This window comes from Felis catus, chromosome F2 (assembly GCF_018350175.1).
Source record: "Felis catus isolate Fca126 chromosome F2, F.catus_Fca126_mat1.0, whole genome shotgun sequence".
In the NCBI taxonomy this organism is placed as follows: Eukaryota; Metazoa; Chordata; class Mammalia; order Carnivora; family Felidae; genus Felis; species Felis catus.
Window position 1 is genome coordinate 22,888,790 of NC_058385.1, and position 13,349 is coordinate 22,902,138.

Here is a 13,349-nt window from a genome sequence, read left to right on the forward strand (position 1 = left end):
TGTCTTCAGAGCCATTACCGTTATCTTCGGTTTAGGTCTCTGTTTTCGGGCTGTCTGCCCCTGCAAGAATGTAAGTTCTGTGAGAGTAGAGAACTTGATCTGTACTTGATTTTCAATCTAGTAGCCAGAACAGTATGTGCCTTATTTCGGTAAAGATTTGTTGAATGAATGTTGGATCTGTAAAATGGGGATAATCACAGTTACCTCATAGAAGTCTGGATAATTTAACAAATGCAAACATGCTTTATAAACCGTAGATATATATAAAGGAAATGTATTAGTATTGAATCCAATCATACAAGGATAGAGGGGAAGCCATCACATAAAGGTTAGCCCTACATTGTTCTCTAAATAGTCATTAGTCTACTCCAGAACATAGCATCCTCTGGCAGAGGACATAAGCCAAATACACAAAATTCAAAAATCTGTGGGGGCCTCATTTGTAGGTCCACCTTACTTTTGACCTATTTATGAAAAGCTATAGAAATGCACGAGTGAATTTGATGTAGCCATGAGAATTTTTTTAATTTCTCGAGAGTTTAGCCCAAATTAGGACTAGACACCCAGTAAACATACACTAAAATGAATTAATTATACAATATGTAAATAAAACTGCTCTTGGGGCATAAAGATTGTTTTCTTTATTCAACAAAGGCTTATTGAGAATCCTCAATATGGCACGGAGATTTCCCCATGATCTGGCACCAGGCAAAGTCCCTGACATTACCTTTTGCTCTTCCCTGCTTCACACTATACTCCGGACGCAACTGACCTGCTTTTGGTGCCCTGACCTTGGTCTACTATTTCAGATTTCCCTTCCTTTATTTAACCCAGACTCACTGACTGGAAAGCCTTGAGCACAGCCACCTTCACCTGCTCAGGTAGGACTTCCCTTTGCCAGGAGGCAGTCCCTGGTTGATTTGCAACCTCCATGTTTTCTGGAGATGTGCCCTTCATCAGTGCTCCCTGTATATGTCTCAGTCATGCACTAACGCTGTTTTATGATTTTCTGTTTACATATCTGTTTCCCCCCACTGTACTTGCCTCTTCTGTGACAGACTATGTTTGAATTATCTTTTCATCTCTAATACCTAGTCTGTTATATGACAAAGTAGGTGCTCAAATAATACTTGGTAAAGGAAAGGAGGAAGGGAGGGAAGGGAGATTAATGAATGGATGGAAAAAGGAAGTAAGAAATAGAGGGAGGAAGAATCATTTTTATTATGGAAAAATGTAACTTTCAAATACAATAATGTGGTTAAATAAGGTGATAAGAAAATAGAGACATAACCACTTTGATTCCGTCTTGGTTAAAATTGAAAGAAATTATAGGTGAGAGTCAATTTGGTACCTCGGGGTCAAAATTCTGTTATACCAAATACTAGTCATTAATACAGAGATGAGTTGAAGAACATTTCCATTCTAGCAATCTCCATAGTACAAAGAACAAAGAAATCAGACAGGAGAGAAAAATGGCTTATTTATATTTGAACTATATGGACCATGACTATTACGTTTCCTTAAAAATATGAAGCTTCCTGAGATATTCGCAAGTTCTTCAGGGGCTTTTCTTTCCGGGATGGTCTTAAAAGTTAAATATAAATGGTCTAGAATGTAAACTTTAATCACAAAGCATGTAGAACAGTGAATTGTTTATTTAATCTATACGTACATTTGTTTTAGGGACCGGAAATTGTTCACTTAAAATGTAACTGGTCTCTCTCTCTCTTTCTCTGCCTTTTGTTGTTGTTGAGGTAAAATTGATATATACCATTATGTAAGTTTCAGGTGTACAACATAATTCGATGTTTCTATACACTGTAAAGTGTATACACAACCATAAATCTAGTTACCATCCATCACCAGAGAATTGAGCCCCTTCACCCACCCCTAGCTGCCATCCCCTCTGGTAACTACTTTTGCTTTTATTTTCTTTGTTGGTTTGGTCTGTTAGTAAATTAACTGTTAATCTGATCCATCATTATATAAAATGTGTGAAAATCTTTAAAGAAAATCATTCAGGGGCCCCTGGGTCTAGTTTTTCTCTATGCCAATGTTGTAATACATAATAAAAATGAGAAAGTTCTGAGGCCATTTCAAACCCAAACACAATAAGTCTAGTATCTTTGAAAATATATTATCCCTTATTCAACCACACACTATTATCATGGATCCGGTTTTCTAAACACTGCTGGAGGTCCGGTCTTATATTGTCTCTGGTATTAAAAGATAAAACAGAGGCATATTGAAATTTTTAAGTTTATTTGATCATTTGTTGACTCAAATCAAGGTCCAGAAGTGGTTAGGAGCTCTGGGTGGGCAGGAGCCATGGGAAAGACCTATAGAGAACCTTCAGAAGCAAGGAAAGGCAATTATCTGCCTGGCCACAGTTTAAAGCCTGATGGACTGTTTGTGACTGGTTGTCCTTAGCATTTTGATTTTCTAACCTTGAGGCATTTACAGGCTTAGATTCTGGTTTGCTTACATGAACCAGTCGCCTCAGCATCCAGAGTCACCTCAGTCAAATGGCACCCTGGTTTAATTCATTTAACACTAGATAGAAATTTCTTTCAAAATCTCACAGTCTTCATTTATGTTTTAACTTTTTAAATGTAAAAACTAATACAAATATCCTCTCCTTTACCACAATCCGAATTCCCAAACATTGGGAACAATTTGACGCTATTCCTTGATCATTTTTTCCATTTCAGTAATATTTTCCCCTTTCCTGTTAAAGGAAGAGATTAAGGTTATTTTCCATTTTATGACTCGGCTACTAATAACAGGGTATTCAAGAGACATGTTACAGGGCGGAGGGTGGGTGGGAGATCCCAAAAGCAGGTCCACGTTCACTAATTGCATCATTGGGTCCAAAATGAAATCCCTTCTCCAAGACGCATGGCCAGGTGACAGCCCAGTTTTTCCGGGCACAGGTAAAAGGAGACACCTAAGTGCTGATCTCAGAAACCTTTGTGGAGCAGGACTCTGATTCTGCAGAAGGTTTAGTAGATGCACGGCATGGCTCATCTGTGCTGCGGTGACCACCTGAGACACCAGCAGGTGCAGGCTGGGGGCGGGCTTCTTGCTGTGTGTGCTTATGGCCATCACATGAACAGCCACAGTTGTGTGAATGATAGGCTATTCAGTTGGAAGTGGTCTTAGGAAAAGTAAACAAAGCCCAGCTGTATTTCTAACATCTCAGCTCCTCAGTGGAAGGGAAGGGCCTCGCTTCATCATCCTCTCCTGAAATTAGGAGATTTTTAAGATGTCGGATATATTTCTTAGATTTAGGAGTAGGAATAGTAATACTATTAGCTGCCATTTACTGGACACGTGATCTATGCTACATACTTTGCATTCATTCTCTCAATGACTCTCCTGAGTCACCTAATGAGCACTGCGATTCCCATTTTACCAGGAGGAAAGGTTATAGCTAATAAATGGCACATCCAGGATCTGAACCCCTAGTCTGTCTGACTCCGAAACCCTAGCCCTGACCATGGCCTGTGGCAGTTGCCAGATTTTGAGCCAGCTGGAAGACAGGCACATCTGCTGAGAGAGGAAGGGCATCTGCCGACCAGCCTTGGAAATAAGCAGTCACCAGTACCCTAGCACAAGAAGACACTCCCAAATGCATACTGCTTGAGCTGCGTATTCATGAGTGAGGAGGAAAAGGTGGGAGAGTAATCTGTAACTGAATGGAGCAAGCGTGGCTAAGGTTGCTGAGGCGTCTCAGGGCGGTGGGCAGGAACAAGTGATTAAGAGCCTTTTCTGCAATGCTAGCAGTGAGCAACCCTCGAAATTATTTAAACAGTGGAGTAATACAAACAAATTTGTGCTTTGGAAGATGCCTCTAGCCACAATACGGAAGGTCAACCGAAGGTGAGCCACGATGGTGGCAGTGAGGAGGCAGAATTGGTGGGATTTGGCGACTGAGTGTGTGAGGGAGATGCACAAGCGAAGGATGACATCCGGGTTTCTAATCTGATGGGCTGGGTGGCGGGTGGTACCACCCACTGAAATAGGAAACAGGAAGAGCAGAAAGATGGTTCTTGATGATGTGCTTAGATGTGGACGTTTTGGGTTTGAGATGTCTGTAGGATACCCAGGTGAGTGATAGGCAAATAAATTTGGAGCCAAGGAGGGAGGTACAATTGGAAATGGGAATGTGGACGCCACTAACTTACTGTGACACGTGAAGTCAGAAATATGGATAAGATTGTCCTAGGAAAGCCTAAGGAATAAGAACAAAAGCCTTGGTCCAGACCCTTAAGGAATAACAATCATTTAGGGATGAATAGAGGAAATGGAGCCATGAAAAGAGATTGAGAGGGAATGACCAGAGAAAGGAAAACCAAGATGTATTATTCTAGAAACCAAAAGAAGAAGTGTAAAGAGAACTTGCCCACCAATCTCAGACATGGCAGATGGAGTCAGTAGATGCCCTCTGTACTCCCCAAAACACCCACCAAAGCCTTTACTGTGTCACATACTGTTTGTTTACCTGTGTCTCTTCCCAGAGGTGGACAAGATCTTCAAGGTCAGGGGCTGGTTATTTGTCTCTGTACCCTTAGGACCTGAAACTTGTCCGTTGGCTTAGGCAGCTGAGAAAAGCTTTAGTGAAGTGGTGGGGGTGGAATTCTAGTTAGAATACACTGAGGAATGAATGGATGAGGAGGAATTTAAAATATTAAATCTCAATTGTCCACGCTGAGGGAAAGGAACAGAAATGTGCGTGAAACAAACAAAAAGAGGTAAACCCCAAAGTGATATTTTGACTTTGAACATAGACTCCATAGAAAACCTGTATTCTTTCCTAGATCCAGACAGTCCTTTCTCCAGTCCTAGCCCTCCTCTGATGTGGCCCTAACGCCCGCACCTGAAACTCACCCAAGAAGAGGAAACAAGGAGACAGTAGACACCTCCAAGGGGATGAGCCCTTGCTCTGTGGTTGAGAACTGACTAATATGAAAGGGGCCTAAAAACTGAAGCTTTGTGTAAGGAAACTCTACTGCTGTAGATAACAGATAATCATAAGCTGTATCATCTCTGTTTTCGTGACAAACAGAAGGCCTGAATGTTTGCACGCCAATAAAACATCCTCAAGCATTGGAGATTAGTGTACTTTAAGATTTTGGATGAATGCCATTCAGAAAACATTTCCTTTCTGAAGGTGTCATTATAATAATGAATGTTTTGCATTTGGGGAAGTGGTGTAATATTCGGAATGTTCAGCCAAAGGGAAAAAGATTAGTAGCTAGCTCTAATGACTTCTGGAGAACATGAGAATTTTAGTTTCTTGAGTCTTCTTCTTTTTTTTTTTTTCATCCCAAAGTCAAATGAAGGGTGGAGTAAAGAAAAATGGGAAACAAAAACAAGTGATTGGCTTGATCATAATAACAAAAGTACTTGATGTACATATCAATTTGTTTTTAAAGTGCTTTGACATACATTAAGCTGATTTGGTGTATATTTATGAATAAGCCATAATTAAGGCAAGTTAGCTGTGATAATCCCATAAAAGAGATGAGGAAACTGATGATCAGATATAGCTTCATCCTTCACAGCACCATCCCTTTGTAAAATGTCCAGGCCACCCTCCCGCCCTCTCCTTTTCCCTCCCTCCCTCCCTCCCTTCCTTCTTTCCTTCCATAGGGCACAGAGTACTCTGACATGTGATACTGTGATATAATAAGAAATGTATATTTTGGGCTTCATTCCTGGCTCCTAAAAACGGTCCCAGAGCAATAAAGGTGAAAGGAGCACCTTTTGTTATAAGATTTGGTTTCTGTCCCCAGTTCCTGAAACAGTGCTGGTTCAATAAGGATAAAAAGATTGTCTTTTCTTATTCATTTCAAGCCCCTTTCAACCCACTTGAGTTTATATTAATGAAGTGACTTTTAGAAAGTCCCTAACGATAGGGGCTGGTTTCCAGGGGAAGCAACCTTCTAATTAGAGAGCTGGAACTTTCAGTGCCCCCCCCTGCCCCCCGTCCCCATTCCAACTCCAGGGAGGGGAAGGGGGGGCCAGAGTTGGAGTTAACCACTAATGGTCAATGATCTAATCAATCGTGCCTACCTAATGAAGCTTCCATAAATAAGAAACCCTAACTGAAGGGGTTCAGGGAGCTTCTGAGTTGGTGAGTACACGGAAGTGCCAGGAGAGGGAGGCATCCAGAGAGGTCATGAAAGCTCCACGCATCCCTCCTGTTTGCCCTATGGCCATAGGGGAAAACCCCCACATATTCATGTTAGACGTAGGAGTAGGAGTAGTTGTAGTGGTAAGAGCAGTAGCAGTAGTGAGAGAAATGGAGTTTTCTTTTCAGTCATGTACGACACAAGGCACCAAATCTAATAAACGTCTCTTATTATAACCTGGGCTCCCAAGTTACCCTGTTGTTACATAGACATTCTTCCTGGGAGAATGAGAAGGTTCATTCATAGGAAGATGAGAGCTGTCTGGTGGTCCAGGACATGAGTGCTGGGTCCTCTGACAAGCTCTTTGACCTTGGGCCAGTTAATTAAAATTTGTGTGCCTCAGTTTCCTCACTAGTAAAATAATCCCTCCTTTAGAAGGTGGTTGGAAGTATTAAATGAGTTAGTATCTGTAACTCACAAATCTTAGTGTGTGTTCAATAAATAAATGAGCTGGGTAGGCTCAACATTCCTTTGTGAGGGAAGAATATTCCTTATTGCTCAGCAAGTTGTTCACACGATTATAACTAATCTCCAAATACACGGGAGCAAGACGTTCACTTTATTGCTTCTTTCCACCATCCAGAAGAAATTCCATAAATGAAAGAGTTTATGAGAACCAAATATATATCACCAAACATCTTTCATAAGGGCTCAGATCCAATGCCTACTTAAGGAAGAAAGGCTGCCTCTTTCCTAGGGTGCACCCTTTATTCAAGTCCCCGGGGGACATTCCATATCTGAAATGTAGAAGTTAATGATTCCCAGAGACTACTTTTTGAGATTGTTGAACTGAATTCATCAGTTTATGCCATGTGTGGGTGGGAAGATTTTACAGTTTGCTACCAATTCTTTCCAACTGCTGGAGAAGAAGAATATTCACTCATGGTTGCTTCTTCTAAGGTCATGAGGTCACGGCATAATTTTTTTTCTCTTGTCCTTACAAGGAAATCTTCAAAACTTTCTTTAGACAGGGAACCAAAAATAGTGACAAGGAGAAAGAGTTGCCAAAGATGTGTCCTTCCCCCCTTCTTTATTTCATTTATAGTAAAATCTTAAATCTTTGAGAGCCAGTTTTGCACATTCCTCTCCCTAGACACTGTTTATTTCAAGTTGTAATTCATCCTGCATTTACACCCTTGAGCTCAGGTTATTTTGTTTAAATATTCCTTTCTGGTTGTTTTTGCGTGCCAATAATTTTCCAGAAAGTTACACTCACCTCTTTCTGTCTCAAATTTTGCAAGATTTCTGTAGTCTCTGAGAGAGGCAGCAGTGGGTGAAACACCATGGGTTCTGAGGGCAAAAGACGTGAGTTCAAGTTCTGGACCCACCATCAGCTTTGAACCCCGGGAAAGACATCTACCATATCTCCTCACTTATGGAATGTGAGTGATGATACTGAAGGGTCTCCTTCCTTCCTCACAGAGCTATTGAGAAGATCAAGTGAAATGATGATGTAGAAGCACTTGAATGCTCTAGTTAAAAGCAAGTTACATTTATGCTGCAAGCATTTTCCCTACATGTGTATCTCACAATAAATAAAGTTAAAATAATCGAATGTGAAAAATATAACTATGACACTTATACATTGCGAAATTTGCAAAAAAAAGATGTCAATTCAAATATGAGGATCCTATTTTTATGTATAAATATATATTTATAAGTATATAAATATATAGCATATATATATACACACACATATATACCATATATGTCTGTAGATATATAGATATATAGACGTAGATGGTAGGGTACTAGACACATCAGTGCTCTATTCAGGCCTATGAACTTCTGATTTAGCATCTCCGAAATATTAGAACCTAGGATTCAGAAAACAGACTGCATTTTTTCTGCCCTTGAAACATGCATCTTCTTCTCTTTCAAACGAACTGAGCCCAGGTTTTTAGCGGGGCACACTGATCCCCAGCTACAGGACAACTGGTCTCATGTTCCCTTACAGTTTGGTGTGGCCATCACAGTTCTGGCCAATGAGAGGTAAGCGGGAGTGTGGTGTGAGGTTTCCAGAAAGTCCTATAAGTTCTGTAATAGGGAGGAATTGCATCTTCTCTCTTCCCTTCTTCCCCCAGCTATCTGGAACGTGGCTGAGATGTCTGATAGTGCAGCCACCATCTCTGGTGTGAGGGAGCAGGCCACGCCCTAGGGAAGGCGAGGGTAACACAAGAAGGGTTCTGTGCAGCTGGTGACAATGGAGTCAACAAACAAAGCCTGGACTACCTGGCTCCAAACTTCTTATGGGCAAGAAGGAATTAAACTACTATCTTGTTTCACTTTCTTGGGGGGTGGAGTGGGGTGGGTGGGAATCTGTTATTCACAGCTGAACCAGCATTAACTGAAAAATGTCTCTCTGTGACCTGTCATTTCCAAAGACGAGTTTTAATCTCTTACCTAAAGTAAGATGCTGAGAGGCAAAACATAGGATCCCACATGATTATTTGGCAGTTCACTGATGATTTGGTGATCAATTCTTGGACTTCAGCAAGCAATACGACTTGCACAGAGGAAAGTTTGGGTCCTGTCAGCCAGAACAAAGCAGGGTGGCTTTTAAGAAGAAATCTGTCTGAGGGGCGCCTGAGTGGCTCAGGTGGTTAAGCAACTGACTTCAGCTCAGGTCATGATCTCACGGTTTGTGGGTTCGAGCCCCACGTCAGGCTCTGTGCTGACAGCTCAGAGCCTGGAGCCTCTTTCAGATTCTGTGTCTCCCTCCCTCTCTGTTCCCCCCCTGCTCGTTCTCTGTCTCTCTCTGTCTCTCAAAAATACACAAACATTAAAAAAAATTTTTTTTTAATCTTTTGGAAAGTACAGTGAATGAAGCAGAAGATCACCATGGAGTTGCATGTCACTTGCTCATGGAAGCTGGTCTGACAGAGCAGCACTCCATCCTCAGACACAGGTCTCATGAAGAACCAGGGCGGCGTGTGGAGCAAGGTGGATGAGCACATGTAAGTACCTGAGCCTGTAATTTTGTGCAAGGCATGAAGGGAATCTAGCACAACAGCATCGGTAGCTGTATTTGGAAACTGATGAGGTGATTAGACAATCCATTCATACTTATTGGGCCACATGATATTTTTGCACTGACAAAATAAATAGCCTTTGTTCTCAGAATGTGTGGGGCTGCACTGTCTTCTTCATTCACTCGGCGACTTTGCATGGAGTGCCTACTGCGTACCGGACTACAGATTGGCACCGGACCACCTCGCGGACACAGTTCCCTTTTCTGAGATGACATCTTTTATTCTCCCCTCGTCAGAGGCGCTGGTCTGGTCTGAGAAGGCTTCTCTGACCTCTACAGCCCTGAGCGGTGGTTCCCGGCTCTGCTCCAAGCTCTTGCAGCGCTTTTCATCTACACAACTAACCGGGCACTTGGCAAAGTCTACCTTAAATGTGTTTATATTTATTCTACTGTAACGTGAGTGCCTTGAGTTCAGAGACATACCTTTGGTGTTTAGTAAATGCTTGCGGACGATGTCATATTCATTCCGTACTTGCCAGTTTCTTTGGTCAACATTACTTGGACATCTCCTGCAGGCCTCGCACGATACTAAGCACTGGTGGAGAGAAAGGGGGAATAAGACTCAGACTTGGGGACCGCTGGAGAAAGAGAAGTGTGAACAAACCATTACAATGCAACGCCATATATGTGAGCAAAGATCTTGGAGCAAGTGTTTGAGTTGAAGCTTCTGACTTATCCTTGGAAAGACTTCACAGGAGAAGCAGTGTCCCACCTAGCTCTTCAAGGAAGAGGAAAGGCCAAGTGTGTGAAGGAGCGATTTACACACTTTCCACCTCTGGCTCTTCATGATCTCTTGCAAAGTAGGCAGGGCAGTTGCTGTGTCTCCACTTCCCAGGAAGAACCGGGAGCAGAACACGTCAGAACATGTTGTGCAGGAGGTCCTGGCTCTAAAGAGAAGTGAAGTGGGCCCCAAAGTCAAGCTCTGAATCCTAATCCAGTGCTCTTTCTACCGTGCCTCCTGGTTTCCCTAAGTAACGTGGATGACCATGAGTTCAGCCCCGGAGGGGGTCAGGTGTTTCTTATTTTCTCAGCTAAAATGAGTAGAGCAGCCCAATTCATTTAATTTATTGCATTTTCCCCTTCCATTTTTCATAATTCCCTCATTTATGAGGCCAGAGTTCTCAGTAATTCCCCTTCCTGGAATCTTCCCTAAGGAAATAATCAGAGAGGTGGACATAAATTTATGTACAAAAACTTGCCTAGCAGAACTATTTATAATAACAGAAAATAGGAAGCAACCTAAATTTCCAACAAAAACAGACTAGTGGGCAGGCGCTAAACATCTTTCCAGGTATTTTAATGACATTTTTTAAATGCTTACAATTAATGTTATTGTTTTTTTTAACAAAAGGACAGGATAAAAACCCACGATTCCAATTTTGTTGGGTATACATGCCAATATATGCAGAGGAAAAAGAAAGGCTTTCAGCAAGATGCTCACAGTGGCCATCTTGGCGCTATTTGTTTGTATTGTTTATGTTTTTCACAGTGTGCATTTTACCATCAGAAAAATAAATATAAATAAAGATTGTCGAGTAAACTACAAAAGTCATCAAGAAATGGAGACTGGATTCCTGTATTCATTAGGGTTGTCCAGAGAAACAGAAACAGTAGAATGAATATATATATGTGTGTATATATATATATATATATATATATATATATAATATCGAGAGAGAGAGAGAGAGAGAGAGAGATTGATTTATTTTAAGGAATTGGTGCATGTGATGATTATGGAAACTGGCAAGTCCAAATTCTTTAGGGTAAGCAGCAGTCTGGAGACCCAGAGGAGAGTTGATGTTTGAGTTTGAGTCCAAAGATAGTCTTCTAGCTGAATTCTGTCTTATTGAGAGGTCAGCCTTTTTTCTACTAAGGCCTTCAACCAACTGAATGAGATCCACTCATATAATGGAGGCTAACTTGTTTTACTCAATCTGCTGACTTAAATCTTAATCTCATCTAAAAAAGACCTTCACAGAAACATTGGGAATAATGTTTGCCCAAATACCTAGCTACTGTGGCCTAGCTAAGTTGACACATAAAATTAACTGTCACATTTCCTGAACTACTTGAGATTTCTCACCTATAGACCCAACCGCTTGAAGACAGAGGCTCTGTCTCCTCCTCTCGATCTCTCTGTCACTCGGCACAGGTCTGGCTCATGGTAGATGTGCAACAGGTGTTAGAATGACTGTGTCAGTGAGTGAGGGAGAAAACTGCTGAGAAGACAGTCGACAGTATTCCTAAATTATCAATCCAGAATGTCACAAATCAATAGTCAAGTTTCCTTAGCCTGGGACCTGGTCAGCCTTCAAAGGAAACCATATCACACCATAAAGGCAGGCCCTGGCCACCACAATTACCCCACGCCCAAGATTACCCTACCCACGCACATTTCTAGACCTACCAAAAACTTGCCCTGAGCCCAGAGACCACTAAGGACACACAGTCCACCCCAGTGATGTCACCCTGCTGTGAACAATGGTCAGTGGGAGGCACAAGTCCTGTAGGACCAGAGGCATGGACCGTCTGGGGGCTGCTTGAGTATAGGGTCCTCACTAGACAGCCCCCATTGCCTCAGTCCAGGTAGGTGGCTGTGAGAGCAGCAGTTCACCATGACCTACAGCCAGACAGTGGCCTCTCGCTGCCTCAGCCCCTGCAGAGAGTGTAGAGCTTCTCCAGCCACCACAGAGTCCTCTTTCACTTTCTGACATGGGCGTTTGTCCCCTCTGGGTTTCTTGCTTTGCTGATTATTTCAGACCTGCTTGGGATAGAATCTATCCTATCCTCTCCAGGAGCCCCAGATCTCCTGACCTGATATTCCACCTCCCTCCAGAGCTTCAGAAGGGCAGGACTCTGGGTACCCAGTCAGCTCAGAACAGCCTGATTTAGTAAAAACATTCCAATAGCTATAGTCGCCAAGACACAAAGGCCAGGAAATCCCCAGAAAGTGGCCCATGAAGTGATTTGAAAGAAGGAACAGGAGCAAGTTTGCTTTTTCTTTTATAATGAATAAAAGTGATGAATAAAAATCTTTAGTCAGTGTGGTGATCTTGTTCTAGTTATGCAAAAGGGTTTGTTTGTTTGTTTAATGAAAAATCTACTACAAGGAGTAAGTTCTAAGTTCTCACTTATTTCATAAGATAATTCAAGACACAAAAGTTCTTATTGAGAGAAGGAGACTATGTTTTTATTTAGGGATGGGGATAGAAGCTGTGGTTGGTAGACACCTGACCATGTCAACCCCTGTGAGGTGGGGATTAGAGGGCCAGGCTCCGCCCCACAGAGGAGGTCCTGTTAGGTGAGCTTGTCCCTTTCCAGGCACAAAAGTGTTGGCATGCAGTCTGGATGGAAGGTGTTAGCTTTACGTACAGCAGGTGAGAAGCATATGGTGGGGGGGGGGGGGCAGCGTCCCAGGAAATCAACTGCCTAAAAGGTATGGGTCATAGATGTTGTCTGGTGTGACAAAAGCACACATTTACGGGTCACTTACCCACAGCCAGGCACTGTTCCAAGTGGTTTGCATAGATAATCTCATTTAATGCTCACAATTCCCAATTGAAGTAACTACTAAAATTCTCCTTACTTTAGAAATGTAGAATCTGATGCCTAGAGAGAGGACATGACCTAATTTGCCTAGTACACAACTAGTAAGTGATAGAGCTGGGAGATGATCCCACAACTGTCACTCTCAAATAATACACAACATACACACACACAGACACATAGATTTCTTGGGATCCTTAAGTCAGACATCCTTTTTCTTCTCTTCTTACACAGAAATGGCATACACACTCCCTTTCTTACCTCTCCAATCCCAGCCTGAACCAAATTTCTCCTATCCAAGTACTAACCAGGCCCGACCTTGCTTAGCTTCCAAGATCAGACAAGATCAGGCGTGTTCAGGGTGGTGTGGCCGTAGACCTGAACCAAATTTCTGATCCCATCCCTGTTCCATCTCATTCCATCTCACCCCGACATTCCACCTGCAAATCTAAACAGCCATATTCTGATCTTGACCTTTTCTTCATTGTGTTCCCCTCTGTGAAAGCTCTACACTGAGAAGTCACCACATACAGAATTAATAGGCATTCTACGCCCACTTGATGGCTGCCCCTGAA

The 13,349-nt window shown here is 42.3% G+C and overlaps 1 long non-coding RNA gene across 1 annotated transcript in view; it reads left to right on the plus strand.

The window, feature by feature from the left end:
* The window catches only part of LOC123383180, a 31,155-nt gene extending 26,041 nt beyond the window's left edge, over nucleotides 1-5,114 (plus strand). The window contains exon 3 of the long non-coding RNA XR_006592653.1: nucleotides 4,821-5,114. This is a non-coding gene — a long non-coding RNA (uncharacterized LOC123383180). The remainder of the gene's footprint in view (nucleotides 1-4,820) is intronic.
* The last annotated feature ends 8,235 nt before the right edge of the window (nucleotides 5,115-13,349 follow it).